Source organism: Helianthus annuus, chromosome 6 (assembly GCF_002127325.2).
Source record: "Helianthus annuus cultivar XRQ/B chromosome 6, HanXRQr2.0-SUNRISE, whole genome shotgun sequence".
In the NCBI taxonomy this organism is placed as follows: domain Eukaryota; kingdom Viridiplantae; phylum Streptophyta; class Magnoliopsida; order Asterales; family Asteraceae; genus Helianthus; species Helianthus annuus.
In genome coordinates this window covers 38566811-38572810 of record NC_035438.2, presented here as the reverse complement: position 1 = coordinate 38572810, position 6000 = coordinate 38566811, and positions in this window count along the sequence as shown.

The window sequence follows — 6000 nt, the reverse complement described above, 5'->3', positions numbered from 1 at the left end:
CATTTACTTGGAAAATTCCATTGTGGATATCTTCTTCAACCCCTGTAGTTTGCAATTCCTCACTTTCTTTCATAATTAGCTTCGTATGATCCATGATTTATTTGTTTAAAGGTATAAACATCATGTAGGGCTCTATAAGGATACATTTATCCATTGTTGACACTTTGAATCCTTTTACACACGTAGATTCTTTGTTTGTCAACTTTATTCCCTCTAAAGTAATTTCTTACATGTTTAAAGTCCATGACACGTGTCGATATAATATTGGTCATGAATTTTCAAGGTGTTACAGTCTCTATTTATAGGTGACCCTTCGACTTCCCTCGCGGCCCATGTAAGACGTAGCCAAAGGCTACGCGGCCCGCGACGTAGGGTAATAGGGGCTAGGGTTGCTGATTCGTTGAGTTTAGCTTTGACACGATTATGACACGTGGCAGCACCGGGCTGCGCCCCATGTCCAGGTTGTCGCGCCCCGCATAAGACGTAGCCAAAGGCTACGCGGCCCGCGAGCGCCTTAAAAGTTGATTTTTATTAAATTTTTAATTATATATTGTATTTTGGGCTTGGTTTTCGCATATGGGGTGTATTTTAGGACATATTGGGATACTATTATTATATTAGGGGTGTCGAAAATATTTTGAGGGTTGTTATAACTGAGATATTCCAATGGTCATATTGTACTAAAGTCAGCTAATGGTATTCAAAGAAGATATCTAGTATAGAAATGTCCAAATAGGGGTCACTAATTAAGGCGTCCGTGCATTCATAAAGAAAAATGTGTCATTTATACGACACAAATAACGATAGATGAGCTGAAGCCTATGTGACAACCCGCACTTTCCGGTAAACAATATTTTCTTACCCCGTGTAATCCCAGTTAAACTCAAAACACTGTCCGCGTTATTTTCGTTCACGATTAGCGATCATGTTTGCTTTATATATATATATATATATATATATATATATACACACATATTTATTAATATTAATAATAATAACAATTATAATGAAAATAAACACTTGGATTAAGTTTAGTGTAATGTGAGGATTCTTAAAAGTTGAGGGGTACTAATGAAAATAAGGAATTTGAATAATTATATTTAAACTAGTAATTACCCAACCCATCGTCCCCACCCCACGGAAACCCTAAAAACAAAAACGTGAAGGCAGTCGAGCGATCCTACACCGCCATCTTCCCCGGCGCTTGCCGACGACGGAACAACCACCCAAGGCCACCGCAACGGTAAGCGTACTTCGTATCCTCTTATTAAAGTTCTATTGTCTCGGTTTCGTCTCGGTTTCGTTTCCACCTTGACTTAATGTCTTGCAAGAATAAGGTTTTTATATGAAAGTGTTGTGTGAACAGTGTGCATTAGATATGTTATAACAGATTTCATATGGGCATAGTTATGCGTAGCAAACCGGTTAATATAAGAAACTGTTGATGTATATGTGGTATGTAACGATGATGAATATGTGATGATAGGTTTTTGCTAGTTGTTCTTGGTCATCTACGGATTGTTATGAATTACGATACGGACCTCGGACTTAATATGATTTGGACTCTTAATGGATTGTGATGGTTAGATGAATCAAAATTCATATCGAGATTGGTTAATTGTGATGTAATATTGGATGATGAATCTGATGTTATGGTTCGAGTTCAACATCAATGAGTTAAGACTGTTTATTCATGAAGTACTAGAAAGTTGCACACATAGTTATAGTTTCTTGATCGCTGGATAAGTTGCATGAAACGAGTAGATGAGTGATCCTGTTAGGTGATGCCTGATTTTAAATTAGGATGTCACATAGTTGCCATGCAAATAAACAGTTATGTAACGACCCAACATGTTAAACAAATTGGTATAGTTTGTTGTAATTTGGGATTGGGCCTCACTGGAGTGGGTCGGGTAATACGAGCAGAATACAGGGGCTGCGATGTTGAGAAAAGTGTTATAACTCTTGATTTTAGTGGTATAAACTCAATGGTTTAGCAAACTAATTAGATCAATGTAACGATTATACATAACTTGGGCAGGAAATTGTAATGGAATACACAGTTCGTTTATTTGAATATTACATTGGGCCTTGTTTGTTAAGTGGGCCGCAGGGGATTGGTTGTGTTTTGGGCTTCGGGTACCTTTGGGCTTTATGTGTTCTGACTTGTATATTTACGTGAATAAGATGCAATTAATTGTCGATAGATAGTACACTAATTGAAAGGATTCTGTGTTAATTAGTAGCACACTAGGGTGTGCTACAATTTCTGATTAACTATGGGATGTACGAACTATAATCTCTTGCATGTTAATTAACTAGAATATGTGTGAAATACATGATGTGTACGTACATGATACTGATTGTTATCGGTAACCCTTTTAGGGCGTGGTTGTTCAATTGATAAACAAAGTAATTAATCCTACCGAGCAAATCAAAGGTGAGTTCATCTCTCTTGAGCATGCGTCCCGGTGGTTGGGACAGTCAGTGGGTATCCCGAGGAGGGATAAGTCTTTTGGGTAAAAAGGGGAATGTTGGATAATATACTCTTCCTATCACCTTTAAAGTCCCTCCGTGTTGTTTGGTTACCAGGAAGGTAACATGGTATTAGTTAGTAGCGCTACTTAGGTTTGGCAACCTCACCCCGTACCTGGGAGGACGGGTGTTGAACTAATGACCTAGTCATGACCAATGATTTGATAGGAGCATTGGAGAAAGGGCAAAATAATCAGAAGCCGTCTTGTATTGGGGTATTATCAACATTGTTTTCAACATTGCTTTCGGAATTAAATTCAATGAATCAACTAATCACTTGGTAACTAACGTTTTCGTAAAACTATGAACTCACCAGCGTTGTCTGATACACTTGTTGCATGCTCGCAGGTCGTTAGGTATCTTGGACTTGGGAACTTGCTATCTGGAGTGGCAGGAGTGGTCATGGGTCGACTGGAGAGATTCTTGTGATGGAATCGTTGACATTTTACATTGGTTTCGAAATAGTTTAACTTGGTTGATTATTTGCTTCCGCTGAACATATTGGTTTTCATTTAAACTTGATGATAATGTTTTCATTAATATTTGAGGACTTTATTTATAAACTTGTGTGGGTTCAATGTAATTAGTGGCTCGTTGTTAGATCGTCACACGCCTAGCAGGGACGTTCCCTAGGTGGTATTTTGGGGGTGTGACAGCCTAAGATTCAGAATATCTCTGTTATCTCTGTGAATCTCGATTGTCTTCTTCATATAACTACCCTGTTTACCCCTTGAGAGGCAAATAGAATTAAGAATAATATCCCACTTAAGGCTGCATCTATTGAAAAATCTCCATATCAGTTAGTACCAACGGAAATGGAAGAACTAAGAACCAATTAGATAAGCTTTTAGAGAAGGTTTCATAAAGCCTAAATCATAATTCTGAAAGCTCCGATATTATTAATTAAGAAAGACGGTTCATTATGCTTATGCATTGATTACCGCAACCCTATTTAGGTAACAATACAATTCGCCATCAGCTGCCCAGGATCGTCGATTTGATCGACTAACCGTGAGGTTAGCTATTCTTTAAAGATTGGATAAAGCAGTAGTTGGAATGACTATCTCACCCTAAATAAGCTTTCCTATAACTAATAGTTGGTATATAAGCATCAAGGATGCTCCTTTGGAGACCTTGTATAGATGGAAATGTCAAACGTCCGTTTGTTGATAGAAGTTTGGTAAGTTCAACTACCAGGACCTGACGTTACCCTGAAGACAATGGATGAGATTATACAAATCTGTGGTCGTCTGGAAGCTTCCAGTAATCGGCAGAAAATCAATGATTGATGAAAGTCGCAAACCTCTTAAGTTCTTAATAAGGAATAAGATTCAACTGAAAGTATCACCCTAGAAGGGTGTGCTGAATTTTAGTTTAACATTCTAGTTAAGCTCTGGATATATAGGATCATTCGAGAGAATCGAATATATCAAGATCAGTAGCCTATAAGCTAAAACTTACCTAAGGAGCTTGATGGTAATCATAATGTGTTCCACACTAGTGATTTAAGGATATGTTTTGCCGATAAGTCAATAGCATCGTCACTTAATGAAAATTTATGGTTTGATGAGAAACCAGTATCGAATATGGATCGGCAGGATTAGAAGCTCCGAGAGAAAACATGTACCTATTATAAAGGTCAATCGGGGTGCCCTTAGAGGCCCAAATATGTTGTGGAGGTTAAGTCCATTATACGACAGAAAGTACTTCCATTATTTTAGCAAATCTCAAGGTCGAGATTTCTTTTAAGGGGGTGAGGATGTAACACCTCGTAAAATCACGTCCAATGATGTGTTGACATGTGTACTAAACCCTAAGAAGATCAAACGTTGACTATGAGGGACTAATTTTGCGAAAAATTAAAAACTTTGAATGCGAAAGGACTAAAAGTGTCAACATGCTTAAACAAAGCCTCTGAATGACGTTACACGGTATACATATTCACAAATGAGCTACTTGATCGAGAATAGCCATTTGCATAATTATTTGAAAGTTTGCGCGTCGAAGGGTTAAAAGCGTCAACATGTTAGTTCTTACCTCTGAGTGACCTTTTAACAAACCGAGAGCTTCATGGTGTGTGATTATAATCTCTCGAATACCCGATATTGGCCATCTAAGGCTTTTATGCCTATAAGTGACGTTACGCACAACTTTGCAAGTTAAAGGGGTTAAAAGCGTCAATATGTTTAATTATACCTTTGAATGACCTTTTAATGAACCCGAGGTATTATGAAGTGCAATTATACTCTTGAGAATGCTTAATATGGATTGCACAAGGCTTTGATGTTATTAAACGATAATACGCACAAGTTTGCGCGTTAGAGGGACCAAAAGCGTCAACTCTTAAAACTGCACCTTTTGGTGACCATTTAAGCAAACGGGAGCGTTGTAATATTTAGGTACATGCTCTGGAATACTCGATATGGGCCACGAAAGGCTTAAATATCATTAAATGATATTACACGCTACTTTGTTCGATTAAAGGACTAAAAGCGACAATAAGCGAAACTACGCGTTAGAGGATCTTTTTAAACAAACCGAAGACTTCGCAATGCTCGGTCGAACTTCCAGATGCCTAAGAACGATTACTAGAGGTCTTTGTACCTTGTATTAACATGACATAATAAATTAGAAAATATTGTGTCATTAATGTAAAGTTTGAAAGTTATATAACAAGTAAAAGTGTAAAGGACTGTTCTTGACAACCTTCAAAAGTTATTTTTGAATTTGTATCCATCTGATTCAGAAGTCAGAGAGACCAAATATGTCATTTTTATAAGTTAAACAAGTTAAAAATGCTGAAAATATAGGACAGGGACCATTTCTGCGCATGCTGCCAAACTTATTTTGAGCCAGACCTCGCTGGCTGGTCGCGATCACCAGGCCCAAGGCCTACGCGGGCCGCGAGCTAACCAAACAGCAACCCAACTCATTGTTTCCTTATATTTTGATGGTTTTTCATTCTAGTTCCTTCACAAAACCATTTTAATGAAACAATGGACTTGTTAACTGATTTAGAAAACCAGATTACACCTGTAAAGATCTCATGGCACCTTTAAACACTTAACAAGATCTTGAAGGATCACAAAAACTATATAAGGGCCAAGAATTCTCATTCTCATTTGCACTTTCATTCTTCCTATCTCTGAAACTTGAGGATCCTGATTATTTTGGAACCTCTTCTGAGTTCAATTCAGTCCTAAGGACCATATGTAAGTGTCCTTTCGTGGCTAGACCATAACGGTCAAGCCATTGTTCGCAACGATAAATGCTTTGACTTTTAGCTATACCATAAATGGTCAACCCATTGTTCGCAACGAACATGGCTACGTGATCGTAATTAGGTAGGTGTTAATCCCTCAAAAGGGCACCTCCTAATTATCACGTTTACTTAGTTAAATTGTCGGGTCAAAATAATTAAAATGAAGGTCAAACGGGTCAGTTTTTAATAAAATGCATAACTGA